Genomic DNA, 17968 nt, shown 5'->3' on the forward strand with positions numbered 1-17968 from the left:
GTACTTGGCAGCATTACTCAAAGGGGCTTCCCAAGTGTTGTATGAGTAATGGAAGTGTGAGAGATGTGTAGATGATGGTCCCGCTGATAGGGAGGAGTTAAAGGATGTTTTTCTTGATCAATTCTTTCTATTGGAATAGAGAGAGGAAAAGGTGCATGAGTTCATCAATTTGTACCAAAGTAACATGAGTGTGAGGGAGTATGCCTTCAAGTTCACTAAATTGTCCAAATATTCTCCTTCATGGTTGTGGATCCTTGAGCTCGTATGATTAAGTTTATTTCAGGTGTGTGCAATTTGGTGGTGAAGGAATGTAGAACATCCATGCTTATCAAGAAGATGGATATTTCAAGGCTTATGACACATGCCGAACAAATCAAGGAGAAAAAGTTGAAGGAGAGATATAAGAGGGATTCCAAGAGGGCTCAAACCTATGGTGGTAATTTCTCTCATGGAAAGTTGGGTAATGGTGGCCCGCCGTCCTCAGTTTAGTCAAAGGTATTCCAGCCAAGCTTTATTAATATTCCGGCTCCAAAATTTGATAAGGAAAACATGTCTAATCCTAAGGCACAAAGAGGAGCTCCGACCGGTCAAGTTGTTCCTTCATGCAAGAAGTGGGGGAAAACCCACAGGGTAGAGTGCCTAGTGAGATTGGATGTATTCTACAAACGTGGAACGCTAGGCCATCATACAAAAGAGTGCAGGAGTGGAGCTACAGCCCAGACTCAGACCAAGGCTACCGGTCGTCCAAATCAATATGTTACTACTTTAGGTGGCGGTCAACACCAAAATAGATTTTATGCCCTTCAGATAGTCAAAAGTTAGAGGATTCCCTCTATTTTGTGAATGGTATGTTGAAATTCTTCAACTTTGATATTTTTGCATTGTTAGATCTAGATGCTACTTTATTATTTGCTACTTCATATCGTGTGGTGAGATTCATTGTTAGTCCCGAGATCTTGCTAGAGATTTTTTCGGTCTATATTTATGTTAGTGATTTAGTTGTGGCTAAAAAAGCATAGAAATTGCCAAGTTTCAATTTTTCATAAAATCACCTCAGTTGACCTTTTAGAGTTCAATATGACCAATTTCGATGTTATTCCCAATATAGATTGGCTTCATGCATATTATGCTTCTAGATGTTATAGGCCCGTGTGGTCAAGTTTTAGTTTCCAAATGAACTAGTCCTAAAATGGAAAGGTAGTAATTCCGTGTTTAAGGGTCAATTAGTCTCATGCCTTAAAGCTAGAAAAATGATTTCCAAAGGTTGCATTTATCATCTAGTTTGGGTTAGAGATACAGATTCCAAAGTTTCCACTCTTGAGTCAGATTCAGTTGTAAATGAGTTTGCGAAGGATTTCCCCGATGATCTCCCAGGCATTGCTCCTAAAAAGAAAATATACTTTGGTATCGGCCTTCGACCTTATACTCATTCTATCTCTATTCTTCCTTATCAAATGTCCCCGACAGAGTTGAAAGAGTTAAAGGATCAGTTGAATGATTTGTTAGATAAAGGTTTCATTAAACTGAATATCTCTCCATGGGGTGCTCCGGTTCTCTTTGTTAGACAGAAAGATGATTCTCTCTATATGTGTATTGACTATAGACAATTTAAAAAGGTCACAATTAAGAATAAGTATTCCATTCCAAGGATTGATGACTTGTTCGATCAACTTCATGGAGCAAACTACTTTTCAAAAATTGATCTTCGATCAAGTTATCATCAATTCCGAGTAAGAGAGCATGGCATTTTGAAGATGGCCTTTAGAACTCAGTATGGTCACTTTAAAATCTTGAGTATGTCTTTTAAACTAATGAATGCCCCTGGAACTTTTATGGATTTGATGAACCGGGTGTTCACACAATACTTAGATATGTTAGTTAGTATGTTCATTGATGATATTTTAATCTACTCTCAGCGTGAAGAGGAGTATGTCGATAATTTAAGGATTGTCTTATAAATTCTCAAGGACATTCAATTGCTTGCTACGTTTAACAAGTGTGAATTTTGGTTAAGATGAATTTCTTTTATTCTCCATATTGTCTCTTGTGAAGGTATCATGGTTGATCCTAAGAAGATTGAAGTGGTTAAGAATTATCCTAGACCATTGTCCCCTTCCGATATAAGAGTTATTTGAGCTTAGCCGGTTATTATAGATGGTTTATGGAAGGTTTCTCTTCTATTGTACAACTCTTGACTACTTTGACTCAAAAGAAGGTGAAATTCAAATGGTCTAAGGCATGTGAGAAGCATTTTCAAAAGTTGAAGGATAGACTTACTTTTATACTAGTAATGACTTTGCTGAAAGGTTTCGATGGGTTTGTTATCTATTGTGATACTTCACGAGTTGGTCTTAGTTGTGTGCTAATGCAAAATGATAAAGTGATAGCCTATGCTTCTAGGCAACTCAAGTTTCACGAAAAGAATTACCTGACCCATGACTTAGAGTTAGCGGCTGTGGTATTTGCTCATGTGGAGGTATTCACTGATCAAAAGATCTTGCAATATGTGCTCAATTAAAAGGATTTGAATCTTCAGCAAATGAGTTGGCTTGATTTGTTGAAGGATTATGATATGAGTTTGCTATACCATCAAGGAAATGAGAATGTGGTTACCGACAGTCTTAGTAGATTGCCAATGAATAATTTTTCCCATGTTGTGAATGAGAAGAAAGAACTAGTTTGGGATATTCATAGATTGACCTATTTGGGTGTTCGATTGGTTGACTCCGAGGATGGAGGTGTTATTGTGCAAAATGGCTCTGAATCATCTTTGGTGGCAGATGTTAAGGCAAAACAAGATAATGATCCTACTTTGGTTGAGTTGAAGAAGGAGGTTGCCGAAAAATCCATTGAGGCTTTCTCCCAAATGAGATATGATATTTTGAGATATCAAGGCTGATTGTATGTTCCCAATGTTTATTACTTAAGGGAGATGATATTGTCCGAGACTCATATCTTGTGGTATTCTATTCATCCAGGTTCCACAAAGAAGTATCGTGATTTGAGGGAAGAGTATTGAGGGAATGACATTAAAGGGATATTGTGGAGTTTGTGGCTAAGAGTCCAAATTGTAAACAAGTGAAAGTTGAGGATCAAAAACCGAAAGGTTTGGCTCAAGATATTGAGATTCCTACATGCTAGGTTGTATATTCGAGAGTTATTCAACCTTCATGGTGTTCCATTATGTATCATTTTGGATCAAGGTACTCAGCTTACATCTCAGTTTTGAAGATCTTTTCAAAAAGGTCTTGGTACTCAAGTGAAGCTTAGTATAAATTTTCACCCACAGAAAGATGGTCAGGCCGAGAGTACCATTCAAATCTAGAGAAAATATTGAGAGCTTTAGTTATTGATTTTAAAGAAAATTGAGATGATCATATGTCATTAATAGAGCTTGCCTATAATAATAGTTATCATTCCAGCATTCAGATGGCTCTATTTTAGGCCTTATAAGGTAGGAGGTGTAGATCTCCTATTATTTAGTTTGAGGTCAGTGAAGTTTTTTTGATAGGACCCTATTTTGTATATGAGGCTATGGAGAAGGTGACATTGATTAGAGAGAGATAGAAGACTGCCCAAAGTTGACAAAAAGACCTATTCGGACGTGGGAAAAAGAGAGCTTAAATTTGAGGTTAATGATTGGATTTACATGAAAATTTCATCCTTGAAGGGTATGATGCATTTTGGTAAGAAAGGGAAGCTATGTCCCCTCTATGTTGACCCATATCAGATTTTGAGGTGGATTCACAAGGTGGCATATGAGTTTGAATTGCCTTTGCATTTAGCATCGGTGCATTAGATGTTTCATGTGTCCTTGTTCAGGAAGTTTATTGGTAATCCTAGATGTATTATGCCTTTAGATAACATTGTTGTGAAGGAGTCTCTCATGAAAGGAAGTTCCGGTTGAGATCCTAGACCAGAAAGTTAGGAAGTTGAGGAACAAGGAAGTAGTTTCAGTCAAGGTTTTATGGAGGAACCAAGTAGTTGAGGATGCTACATGGGAAGCAAAAGCCAATATGATGTCACGATATACTGATCTCTTTCCTTTCGTGCCTACTTGAGGTATTTAGTTCCTTCATGACCCATTCAGCCCAAATCATGTGTTTCAGTCATTCTCATATTGTCATATGCATTCATGTTCATGAAATGAGTTTTAAAATCATGTTTTAGCTTGAGATAGAATATTTTATGATTTATGCACTTTTGAGATGTGTCACGACCCGACCTATGACCTAGTCGTAACACGGCAATTGAAATCCGAAGGACTCCAACTAAGCCTGTTTTACATATCATAAGCATACATAAGTTAAAACAAAACTGGAAACATCATAAGAGAGTCTAAACCATGAATAAAAATTTAAGAACGTCACATGACAACATAAACTCAAAATATTTGTCCAACTAGATGCCTCTACTCATGAATATGGGAGAGGGGTAAGATATACCCCTAACTCACCCTCAATATGAAACATAACAAAAAATTTTGAAACAATAACCAACTCGATGACTAGTCCCCGATAAATGAGGACTCACCACAAACACCACCGGATAGAAAAGCTTAACTAGTCACGTAGATGAGTATGATCTTCAACCTCAACCCCTATATTATGAGACAATGTAGGAAAAAAGTATACATTAGTACTTTGGAATGTACTAAGTATGAGGGTGTGACATGCAACGTAAATCATGGAATGTAATGGTCAAGTAAATCACACGATAAGATGAGGTAAGTAAAGCCATGAGAAAATCATTTTGACCAAAGCATTTTCAAAGCATAATTTAAAATCATAGCATACTTAAGAGATCATACATATGTGGGATAGGAACCATAACCGACAATAAGACCATGCGAGCTATAACATGGAATCCCATTGTCTCCCCATACAACAAAGAAAAGGGGGAATCTACTTGCCAAGGTAGACTCTACCCCGCTAGGCAGATCATACATACGCTATATATGGATCCAATAACTAGGCCATAAAGGCAATCTATGGTGGCACATAGTTTATAGGATATGAGATTGCTACTAGGGCTTTTGGTAGGGCCCCCACCTCAATTCCACTCAGTGCTAAGTCAAATCCCACGGAATACATACAGGCCATAGAAATCATAATTTCACATATCATAGTCATGATCATAGGTTTAAAATCATAGAGTAGCTCATTTTTATATCATGCTTGTAATGTGAGAATTTTCCTTTCATCATTACAAATCATACATACGTAGTTTATATTATTAGGCCTTAAGGCACGTGTTGGGCCCTAAGTCATCATTTCCATAATTTACATGAAAATAATCATTTGAAACATACTTATAGTCTATGATCATAATTGAAATACATAATCATAATTTATACTTGGAAATTCAAGATCATAGATTATACTTGAAATTAAGGTAAGTCGTGAATGCATGATTAATTGATTCGAAAATCATGAAATTGATTTGAAAATATGCATAATCATAAAGTTTCTTTCATCCCATACATAATTCATATAGATGATATCATTAGGAAGTATAATTTACATCATGAACCCTATAGATCAAAATAGGAGAATTCATGGGAAAACTCTTCAATTCAATGCAATAACCATCAATTTATATCAAAATAGACTAATGATCATACTTTGAATCATAATTCATGCAATAGGAATAGAGATCATAAAATCCATAAAATACCATATTTTAATTTGATAGAAACCTTCAGAAATTGATTAGGCTTCATGGATGAAAGACTCTATGAATCAATACCCACATACCTTAAGTGAGAACACCAAATAATTTGGAAGAACTTGAGAGTTTTGATGGAGAGCTTGAGTGTATTTATTTGAAGTCTTCAATAGAGTCCTTGAGAGTCTTTTTTAGAGAGAGAAATATTTGAGTAGGTTAATTGTACAAGAATGAATAGAATTAGAGGTTTAGGTTAATTTATAGAGTTGAATTAGGTCCTAAAAACATCTAGGTTCATTAGCTAACAATTTAGGGAAAAGTCTAAAGTGCCCTTACTAAAAACTAAATTCGGCCAAAAATACATTGTCAGGTTGGCGACGCGGAGGCAAGCAAGTCCGCGACACGAACTTTCCGCCCACCTTACTGTTTTGCGCAATTTCTTTGAAAATTTATCTTTCTATATACAGGTCCTAAAAATCCACCAAAACTATTTTCCGCAGATTTTGACCCCTTGATCGATATTCTGAACTCAAATTTTCCAAAAAGATTAAGAATAATGCATTACATGAGCGGTCTATTCTCAAGGCATTATTAAGGAACTTATGAGCATTATGAGGGATATTACAAGATGTTTGCATTTTTTTCAGGCTATTATATTTTATTCCTATTCCATTCATGCTAGTTTGAGTCTTATTCGAGGATGAATATTCCCAAATGGGAGATATTGTATGACCCTGAAAGTTGGGAAACGAGGTCCAAAGAAGTTTCCAAGAAAAATCCCAACTTTTAGAACCAGGTGCTCCTTTATGAGACCCTTCACAACCCGCGTGCTCTCAACGAGCCGTGGAGAGGGTCCTGAATATCACTAGTCAAAAGGGGAAAAGTTGAGGAGGGACCACGAATGACTTCACGGCCCATAGTACGAACCACAAACCGTGGTATGGTACGTGAAGCCTAACTCCTCGAGCCCCTATTTTGGGTGCCTACCATGGGAAGGAACCACATTTCGTGGTGGTCACCACATATCGTGGTGGTCACCACATGTCGTGGTGGTCATCACATGTTATGGTGACTTACATAAAGGTCACATCCTCAAAACCCTTATTGACGACAATTACAACCACGGCCTGTGGTGAGGTTCACGACCGTGGTGGGTCCTCCATCCAGATACAATTTTAGTTTTAAGTTGTGGGTATTTGGGTCTTTCCCTATGATTTCATTAATGAATATGTATGGTTTTTGGGAGTTTATTCCAACCTATTAACTACCCTAAGCCCTCCTAACCCTCTCATTCTCACCCTAACTCTCTAATAAAAATTCTTCTCTCTAAATGCTCTCTAAGTCTCCTTCGTCCTCAAGTAAATTCTAAGGATTTCTTTAGGGCCAAGCTTTTATTCTCTACAATTTAGGGATTCTAAAGGTTAAGGTATGTGTAAATTCATCCTAGGGCCCTTTCACCCACAGAATCCCAAAGATTTCTCTCAAAATCTCTTGTGATTTCTTCTTCTAAAAGTCATAATTTCATGATTTACATTGGGTCTTCTCAATTATGATTTATTTCAATACTATTAGCCTAATAATTTGTAATTCACATTACATTGCATGATTTCAAGATGAATTTCAAGGACCTATTCTATATGTTAGTTTAAAGCATGATTTATGAGTTATGATCATGATTTTCAAGTTATTTTAATGAATGTTTTATGAATGATGTTCAAAGATACTTTAAGAAAAGAAGTTATGAATTGTGTTTCAATGATTCTATAAGCAAATAAATTATGAATAATGTTTCAATGATACTATAAGCAAAGAAGTTATAAATGATGTTTCAATGATGATATTAGCAGAGAAGTTATAGTGCAATAAGGACAATGCTTGCACTATTATGTTAAAGAAGTTAAAGGTTGTGATGACAAATTTTTCACACATTCATGATGAAGTTAATAGATGAGCTATTCTTATGTTATTTTACAAAGATGAATTGATATTTACTGTTATCTTTCATAATGATGTTAATGATTATGTTTTCATGAAAGTTACTTTGGAATAATCACTTAGCACCGAAAGGACTTTAAGGTAGAAACCATGTTATACAAGGAACTGTAACACCCCAATATTTTTTTTAGGGTTTTTCTAAAGGTTTGTCAGGTGATCCACATTATCTATGAAGTTCTACGCAAGCTATTGATTGGGATATCTTACATAACAAAGCTACTTGATTACACATCGAGCTTAGGTAGCAAGGATTATATAAGTTTTTAAAGTGAGACGAGATTACAAACCCACAAAAGAGAGAAAAAGAGGCGTAGCACCTACTTGGACCAAGTAGGTGATGCACCTACTTGGACCAAGTAGGTGATGCACCTACTTGGACCAAGTAGGTGAAACACCTACTTGGGGTGGACCCCACGCTGTAACTTGCCAACTTTGGATTGGGTGCATGGATGAGGTGGCGCCCTACGACCCCACACTCACACTTTAAGGGAGCATATATATACATGTTAAGTTGACTAAGAAGTCATTTTTCAGCCTTACACTTAGAAATTTGAGAGGAAAAACTTAGAGAATAAGAGAGAGTACCTACGGCAGTAACAACGAAGAAAGGTAAGCCCTTCAATTTCATTTCGTCAATTAATTATCTAAGGTATTCTTCGATCAAATAGAGGTTTTTAATAATGTAAATAAACTAGTTGGGGCAGCGAGGAGGTTCTTGTTCTTAGTAGTAAACCCATTTTTGGATATGACTGTCGTTAGTAATATTAGTATAACTCCTTGTGTAAACTTCATTTTGAGTGATTAAAGATGTTTTGGAAATCTATTTCATAGGAATATAACTTTTATTTAGGCTATAAAACCCAGTCTTGCTTTTAGCTTCTCGAAAAAGGGTGATAAAGTATAAGAGAGATGCTGCCCAGATTTTGTTTTGGAAATTCTACATGGACAGCTGTTGGTATTTTGGGAATATCATTTTGTAAAGAATTGTTGTAGGGGTGATTCAAAATTATATGCGACCCTAAGAAATATGTCTATAACTTATTTGAGGCTAAAAATCCTATTTCCCCCATTTACCCCTTCAAAACTGAGCAACAATATAAGATAGTAGGCGTTCCAGAATTTTGGTTTGAATAGTTTGGACTGATTTTTATTAATTTCATGTTTAGTTTTGATATGATGACACTCTTAAACTTAAGTAGATATTTGATTATGTATTTAATTATACAAGCTAAGAGGAACTGTTTGACGAAGTGGATTTTGGTTAGTCTATGGCGGCGAGGAATTGAGCTCCTCGAGTTGTGGTAGAACCTATTGTATGCTAAAACACCAAGGTTTGTGCATAAACTTGAACTTGGAATATTTTATTTTTTTGAAATTTGAAATATTTTGATGGGTTGTTTCCTTACTCCTTGTCTTGTATTATGGTATGACTATTATGTCAAGTATTGCAAAACTTTTGCTAAACCGCCCACTTGTACGAATTACTTGATCATTTTACATTCTTGATGTAAAATTGTCCTTCTTATTATGGTGACTTGTCATCGATATTAGCATGCCTCTCGATTCGGATCTTACCCATCTTGACATTGGATTTATATTTCATCTTGACGATGGAGTTTCGTTCATTCTCGAGTACGAGTGGAAAGCCAGTTTCAACATGGTTCTTGATTCTCTTGACATTGGATGACGATCCTTCTTTATATGGACTTCAGTTCTTCTTGATTTCGGAGCTTCGATCCGTCTTGATATTGATTATGCTTAGTTGAAGGCATGACGTAGCTATTGGGCAAAATTGATTATTTGACAACCCTTTCGAATTGAATTATAAGTTTCTTGATACTTGAGCCTTCGAATATTGATATTGATTTTGAAACTCTTCAAGGTTTGTATTCGATACTTTGGTATACTTGTTCACTTGGACTTACTTTTACCTTATTGAACCACCTACAATGAACCAGGGAGTTGAAGAATTTAATGGTTCCAAGCCCAAAGTGTATACACTACTAAGCTTTATGCTTAGCGATAGTTATTTTCTATCGTAGGTAATGTGTGGGACGAGATATGAAGATGTCCATTTGGAGTAGACTTTTGGAGCCCTTGTGAAGATCACATCTGCATATACATCTAGTTTTGTAAATATTTTGGGGACTTGTAAAAGATACATGTAGCACTTATGCATGATATTTTGAAGGCTTGTGAAAATAAAACTGTACGCTTATAACTTGAACAGGGTGACTAATTTTGCTATTTTAGAATGTGCTTTTAACTCAAGTCATACCTATACTGTATTTATATGTTGGCTTGTCATTTTGCACAAAGGAAGATAATAGTTTTGTAATAACTGCTGGTTTGAGTTTTGTGTATTTTAAGGACCCGCAATGATATTGACTATTTGTGATTTTAAAAAATAAAAAACTACCTTTTGTTTCGTAAGTGGCATCCTCCCAAATTGGGTGCTACAGGAACCATGTTCCACAACATCAATAAAACAACCTAAATGTTGCCACCCCCAACTTAAATAAATGCATTATCCCCAATACACAAGTTAGAAAGAAAGACAAAAATATAAAAGAAGCTCCTTGAAGATAGCATTAAACAATTTACCCTGTCTAAAGACCCTAAATCTTCCAAGGCCCTTCATTCCTCACATTAACTCCCTTACACAAAGTCTTTTCCTCTCAAGGTTTATCCCAAGAGTTTCACCAAGCTAGGGTTCATCCCCAAGGTCTTTAAGTCTCCATTTCCCAAGTATTGAATTAGGGCTTTATTATTCAAAGTATGTGATTATTGATTCATTGATCCTTTCATCCATGAAACCCAAATGGATTCTCAAAGTCTTCTATTTAATTTAAGTATGAAATGTTATGAATTTTCATATCATGATTTCAAATGTATATATTCTTGGGTATTTGAAGTTTATTTACCAATCTTACCTTATATTGGCTCTTAAGTACATTGAATTGTTGATTTATCAAAGGTCCCTATATGAATGCATGAAAGGGTTTTAAAGTGAATCGGTGGGTTGTTTCAAGTATGTTTTAATTGATGCATTCCGTTACTCTCATGCATGCTAGCATTAATTTATTTATTTGAAAATTGAGAAATGAATAGAACCCACCTAGTTTACTATGATTTCAATGAAGTTTGACTTAAAAGTTTTGACTCCAAATAAATTATTATGAAAGCAATGTGTATGATGAAAAGGAAGTCTTATGAAATGAAAAAAATGATGAAATGATATGAATAAAGGATTCTTTAAGCGATAAGGGCCATTCTTGCATATTTGAATCAATAAAAGATTTAATGAGTTATTCTACCGAATGTGATGTTTTGAGTTCTCAAGCGACATGTTATGATTATTTTGAAGTATTAAACTATTCCATGGGATTGACTTAGTACTAAATGGGTCATTGTAGGGGGATTCGGCAAGAGAATCCTAGTAGTAACTCCTTGTCTCATTAACTATGTGCCAATATAGGAGCCTTTGTAGGTTTAGACTAGTGGATCCATGTATAGCCATCTAAACTTAAAGTTAAAGAATAAATGAATTTGATGGAGTTCTACTTTGACAAGTAGCTCCCCTCTTATAATGTGGGAATTACGTTGGATTCCATGTAATAGCTTGCATGGTCTTAAATGTTGGTTGCAGTCATCTTCCCACAAATGAATATTTTCGATGTTATTTACTTGATGTCTCATGCATGCACCTATTCATGTATCATATCTTATAATTTTATGACATTTTGCATTGTATATTGCATACCTATATATGTAGTACATTCAAAGTATTAACGCATACTCTTTTCCTTATATGATATCACCATGTAGGGACCGGTGTCGCTCCACATTCGCCTCCATGTGGTAGTTGAATTCGTTGAAGGCTACCATTTTGGTGAGTTTCCATGTTTTAGGAATAATATCCCTTTCCTTTCTAGTCTATGTTATGTGAAAACTTTTGGATACATTTCATAGTTCTTATTTCTATTTCAATTGATGGTAAACTAGAGGCATGTCTTAGCCCTCGCCAAGTCTATGATTTAGAGGTATTGTTTGTCATATGCAAGTGAAGTTTGACCATTATGGTTCTTGTTGAATGTTTTCCTTAGTCCTATTTTTCCTTTTTATTTCTACCTATTATTCTTTGTCATTACTTATGAAGGCTTAGTGAATGCTAAGAGGCTTAGGTGAGGTACCTCTGGGTTCTTCATTCGCCATGTCATGTCTAGGCCCTAGACTTGGGTCTTGAAAAACTTGGTATCAGAGCTTGAGGTTTTGAATGGTCCTCGCAATCCAATATATCACATCAAATAGGGTCTTATTGATGGTTGTAAAGCACGCCACAATTATGAATAGGAGATTATAAGATGTTTTGGAAAATTTCCCTTTCTTTCATATTTCATTTTCTGCCCTTGAGTTGTCTTAAGATTTCCTCTAACTAACCCATCGTTTTATGTCCTCTAGATCATGCCTCCAAGGAGAGTACCTCCACTAGAGCAAGGGTTGAAGATAAAGATCAAACTTCTCCGGTTCTCGAGGCTCCACACCATGAGAAAGGAGTTGCACATGCGAAGTTCCACAACATCACTACTTTATTGGCCTATGTCGTAGCCAACCAAACTAACCAAGGTATTGTTCCTTCTCCTCAAGTGCCTACTCTGGCTTTTAGGATTTTGGACTTCAAGAGGATGAATCCGCTCGAGTTCGATAGTTCAAAGGTAGATGAGGACCCTATGGAGTTTATTGAGAAGGTCTATAGGATTGTGGCTATCATGGGAGTGCCTCCAAATGAAAAGGTTGATTTAGTGGCCTATCAACTCAAGGGAGTAGCAAAGATTTGGTATGAGCAATAGGTCGTTGAGAGGGATGAAGACATGGGACGAATAGAATGGGAAGAGTTCAAGGGTGCCTTCCTAGATTATTTCTTTCCATTGGAACTAAGAGAGGCAAAGATCCAAGACTTCATCAACCTTCACCAACGGAGCATGAGTGTGAGGGAGTATGCCCTCAAATTCACCAAAATTTTCTAAGTGTGCTTATTTTATGGTCTCCGATCCAAGGGCAAGGATGAGTAAGTTCATCTCTGGTATATCTAGTTTGGTGTCCTAGAAATATAAGACAACCATGTTGGTCAAAGAGATGGACATCTCCCGACTCATGGCATATGCAGAACAAATTGAGGAAGAGAAGTTGAAGGAAAGGTCAAAAGGGTTCAAGAAGGCTAGAGTTGATGGTGGACGGTTCAATCCTCAAAGGACCGGTTATGGTGGTAGTGGAAAGGGGAAAGGTGGGCAACGATTTGTAGGGCAAGGTTCCCCCAATACTCTTTCTCCAAGGTTCAACAAGGACAAGGTTCCAAGTCCGATGGTTCCAAGAGAGAATGTATGTACTCAAGGTTCATTGTATTCATGTTGGGTTGCTAGTCCTCGTTTCATGTCCTTTCTATGCTAGTTAAATCTTATTCGAGGATAAATATTCTCAAGGATGAGATATTAAAAGACCCCATAAGTTGAAAAGTCAAATTGAAGGAAAACTCTGGAAATTTAGGCTGGATCTAAGTCCTACAACTCAGTCTACAAGTCGTAGGACTGACTCGTATGACTGAGGTTGAGGATGTCAAGTTTTCCAAGGGAAGAAGTGGGTCTATGAGTCCATGTTACAACTCATAAAAGTTTAGACGAGTTGTAGAAATGACTCACCAAGTCTACGACACGTAGAGACAAGTCGTAGAGAGACTTTTGATGGTCAGTCCTCAGGGTCTTTCCCAGACCCTACAAGATGAGTCCTCTCTACCACTCATAGAAAATCCTACTAGTCGTAGGGTCAGTTCTACTCTATTTTCGATAGGGGTGTTTTGGTTTTTTTTTATATTTTAGCATTAAAGTGAGGTCATTTTGGGGATAGAATTTACCCTCTAAGGACCCTAAGCCTTTCAAAGCCCCTCATTCCTCACATTAATTCCCCCGCACAAAATCCTTTCCTGTCAAAGTTTCTCCCAAGGGTTTCACCAAGCTAGGGTTCATCCCCAAGGTCTTCAAGTCTCCATTCTCCAAGTGTTGCATTACAACTTTATTCCCCAAGGTATGTGAATATTGATTCATGGATACTTTCATCCATGAAGACCAAATGGATTCTCAAAATCTTCTATTTAATTCAAGTATGAAATTTTATGTATTTTTATATCATGATTTCAAATGCATAAATTATTGGGTATTTGAAGTTTATTTACCTATCTTAACTTATATTGACTCTTAAGTGCATTGAATTATTGATTTATCAAAAGGCCCCTATATGAAGGCATGAAAGGATTTTACAGTGAATCGGTGGGTTGTTTCGAGTATGTTTTAATCGATGCATTCCATTACTCTCATGCATGCTAGCATTGATTTGATGATTTGAAAGTTGAGAAATGAATAGAACCCACCTAGTTTTACTATGATTTCAATAAAATTTGACTTGAAAGCTTTGATTCCAAATGAATGTTTATGAAATCAATGTCTGTGATGAAAAGGGAGTCTTATAAAATGAAAGGATGATGAAATGATATGAATGAACGATTATTTATGCGATAAAGACCATTCTTGTATATTTGAATCAATAAAGGTTTTAATGAGCTATTCTACTGAATGTGATGGTTTTAGTTGTCAAGCTATATGCTATGATTACTTTGAAGTATTAAACTATTCTGTGGAATTGACTTAGCACCAAATGGGGCATTGAGGTAGGATTCGGTAAAGGAATCCTAGTAGAAACCCCTTGTCTCATTAACTATGTGCCAACAAGGAGCCATTGTAGGCTTAGGCTAGTGGATCCACGTATAGCCATCTAAAGTTAAAGTTAAAGAATGAATAAATTTAACGGGGTTCTACCTTGGCAAATAGTCTCCCCTCTTCTAATGCGGGGGTTACGTTGGATTTCATGTAATAGCTCGCATGGTCTTAAATGTCGGTTGTAGTCATGTTCCCACAAATGAATGTTTCCGATGTTATTTACTTGATGTCTCATGTATGCATCTATTCATGTATCATATCTTATAATGCTATGACGTTTTGCATTGTATATTGCATGCATACATACTTTGTACATTCAAAGTCCTAATACATTCTATTTTGCCTACATGATATCACCATGTAGGGACCGACATCGCTCCACATTCACCTCCACGTGGCTAGTTGTGTTCATTGAAGGCTACCATTTCGGTGAGTTTGCATGTTTCGGGAAATATATCCCTTTCCTTTCTAGCTTATGTTATGTGAAAACTTTTGGATGTATTTCAAGTACTTATTTTTATTTCGATTGAGGGTGAGCTAAGGACAAGTCTTAGACCCCGCCAAGTCTATGATTTAGAGGTATTGTTTGACATATGCAAGGGAAGTTTGACCATTATGGTTCTTGTTGAATGTTTCCCTTAGTCCCGTTTTCCCTTTTTATTTCCACCTATTGTTCTTTGTCATTCTTGGGTGTTGTACCTCCAGGTTCCTCATTCATCGTGTCATGTTTTGGTCCTAGGCTTAGATCGTGACAGAAATTATTTGCCTTGAAAATTTTTGAATGTGAAAATAGTTCTAATTTTCTCCGTGGACAGATTAAATTGCAAAAATAAATTATCAGTTAGCAATGTGAATCAAAAATCACCGAAGGCATAAATTTTACTTGCCTAAAAGATTATTAAAAAAGTTTAAAACACTAATCAATGTTTTTACCTACGACACTAAATAAAACTCCTGGATATTCAAATTCAAATTCAATTGATAGCTATAATAGAATTATTGTTCCATGAGCACAAACAATTGATATCATATAATCAAAATCGAAACGTTTTATATCAAAATGCTAAATGATGTCCTTATTATACATTGAATATTACATAAATCATGAAAAGAAATTATAAGAAAGAATTGGCAGTTCAACGAACTTAGAGAAGATCAATTATGTAACTTACCTCAATGTTGAAAATTCAATTGAATTGGCCAAGGAGTGAATGAATTTCACAACAGTACTGGAACAGGAAATTTAGAATATTAAGTAACTGGTTCAAGTTAATATTTTAAAGGATATCCTGTTTAATTAGAATGCCACAATTGCTAATTTCAAAAGTTAAAGACTTTGAAGTTTATTGTCAAAAAATTTCAAAGAAGAGTTTGAAACAGCAAAAATCAGTAATAGAAAAAGCAGTAAAAGCTAAAAATCTAAAAGGTAGAAACAGAAGGAATCATCAAAGCAACAGTAGAAAAAAAAATACAAAAATCAGATCACGTACACTGGTGATGAGTTCTCTCTAACATCTTTCTTTAAAATGCCTAAATAAAAAACAATAGAAACACTCAATCAATTAGCATAAATTTAAAAAATACCTCGTAAAAAGTGAATCTTGAACAAACTACGGAAAAAAAAAACTAATTTGCTCAACTCGAAATGGAAGAAATCCAGAAGCTAAATTACCCAAACATAAACTCGAAACCTTCAGAATTTCTGAAAAAAAACAAAACCTACACTGAACCCATTAGTAAAAATTATGAAAATAAATCATAAAAATTAAATCTTGGACAAACTCTAAAAGATAAACTAACTTGCTAAAGCCGAAATGGAAGAATTACTGTAACTATGAAGAGTTCTATAGTATTTATGATGAATACTTGCCTCCATCCGTTATATATCAACAATACAAAGAATTGATGAAGAACTTTATCCCTCTGAATTTAACTGTAGATTTCACTTGCTCTGTTTGAAATTCATCAGACATTTTCTGCGATTTATTTATTCTTTGAAAAGGTCATTTGTTTGGTTCACGCATTATACGGAGATCAGCATTTGTATGTGCAGGAAAATGGGAAATAAGGAATATGTGCAGTTTGTAGGATTTGGGACGTGGGATGGGGTAGTTAATGTTACGGCTGGACGTTCGGTATTCGGTTTGGTATTTTTTAAATTTGAGTTTGATAATTCGGTAATCGGTAATTCAAAGTATATACCAAATACCGAACTTTCAAACTTCGGTTCGATAATTCGGTAATCGATAAATTAAAATTCGGTTCGGTACGGTATTCGGTAATACCATATTGAAGTCGAAGTCCACACGGAATATGTTAGTACATCATATTCACAATAGCAACAATAAAAGATGTGAAGATTTTTAATAACAAACTACACAATGTTGCTGCCTTCTTAGAAATGCTCATAGTGATCTCATCTTTGCCTTTGTTGTCCCTTTAGGTACAAGTTCTAACAACCAAGCTAAAATTAAAGATTTAAAGTTGCTACCTTCATTTTTTTGTTGCTTTCCTACACTAGTATAGTTTCTTTCTGTATGCATCTCCTGTGCAGGTACCTGCAACATCACTTTGAAGCTGCAGCTTGATGTGAATCACAAGTTACTTGACCAAGTAATTTCTGTCATTCATGGAATCACAAGTTAGTTGCAGGAAAGATGATCGAGCAGAGAGAAAATAACAATATCTAAAGAAATCAAAAACCTCAATGATAAAAAGAAAAAGACAAGATTGACTGTCTGTATTATACTGGCTAAATTTTCCATGCTGGCAATGTTCTCATTTATAACAATAACACTCCCATTAGTTCTTTCAAACACATTTTTTCTACACGTTTCAATTTACATTTCTGATTTCTTGTCTTATGATAACTCCATCTGCTGGTATTTCTCCTTTGAAAGTTTGAGAGAGAAGAAAAAGTGAGGATAAACAGGACTTTATTATCTTGCAGTATAAATGAAAATATCTTTTATCACCTTCACAAAAAAGGAAATACTAAAAGAAAAGAAAACATACATGTGGGACATTTTAAGTTTGGAAGCGTTCCTGAAGCAAGAAAGGATGGCACTAGCAGCAGAAGTATAATACATATGGCAAGAAAGGAACCAGCGAATCTTCCAATCTAACAGCAGAAGTCCTGCAGCTCTCACTAGAATGATAATGCAGGATGTCCACACAGATTAATGAAAGCAAGGCTATCTAGAATACTTGCTCAGGGGGGCCTTGGCAGTAGTACTGAACATTTCTTTGATTTTGAAGGATAGCACTCAGCTTAGCAAGTAGGTCATATTTTTTACCATTGATCTCATTACTTCTAGGAATACTTTCACCACATTGCCACAAGGAAAAAGTTGCTTCCTTCTCTGGTGCACAAGAAGCAGAGCAGATGTTGATAAAATTCACAGGCAGAGGACAATTGAAAATCTGAAAAAGTAGAAGCAGAGCAATTTAAATGCAGGCATGTTTAACAATTGTTTTTGTTATAGAGGAACCATCAAATAACAGTTTGAACTGAGAACACATCAATACATCATAGCTTG

General features: G+C 35.7%; 1 long non-coding RNA gene across 3 annotated transcripts in view; it reads right to left on the reverse strand.

The window, feature by feature from the left end:
• The window catches only part of LOC129888139 (uncharacterized), a 41932-nt gene extending 25743 nt beyond the window's left edge, over nt 1-16189 (reverse strand). The window contains exons 1-3 of one of the 3 annotated variants that reach the window (XR_008766579.1): nt 16070-16189; nt 15920-15959; nt 15602-15658 (exon numbers count right to left, since the gene is read on the reverse strand). This is a non-coding gene — a long non-coding RNA (uncharacterized LOC129888139). Of the gene's footprint in view, nt 1-15388; nt 15659-15919; nt 15960-16069 lie in introns of those variants that run through there. The other 2 variants (XR_008766569.1, XR_008766574.1) reach the window with 2 other exon arrangements.
• Between the last annotated feature and the right edge of the window lie 1779 nt (nt 16190-17968).

Source organism: Solanum dulcamara, chromosome 1, assembly GCF_947179165.1.
Source record: "Solanum dulcamara chromosome 1, daSolDulc1.2, whole genome shotgun sequence".
NCBI classification, from domain to species: Eukaryota; Viridiplantae; Streptophyta; class Magnoliopsida; order Solanales; family Solanaceae; genus Solanum; species Solanum dulcamara.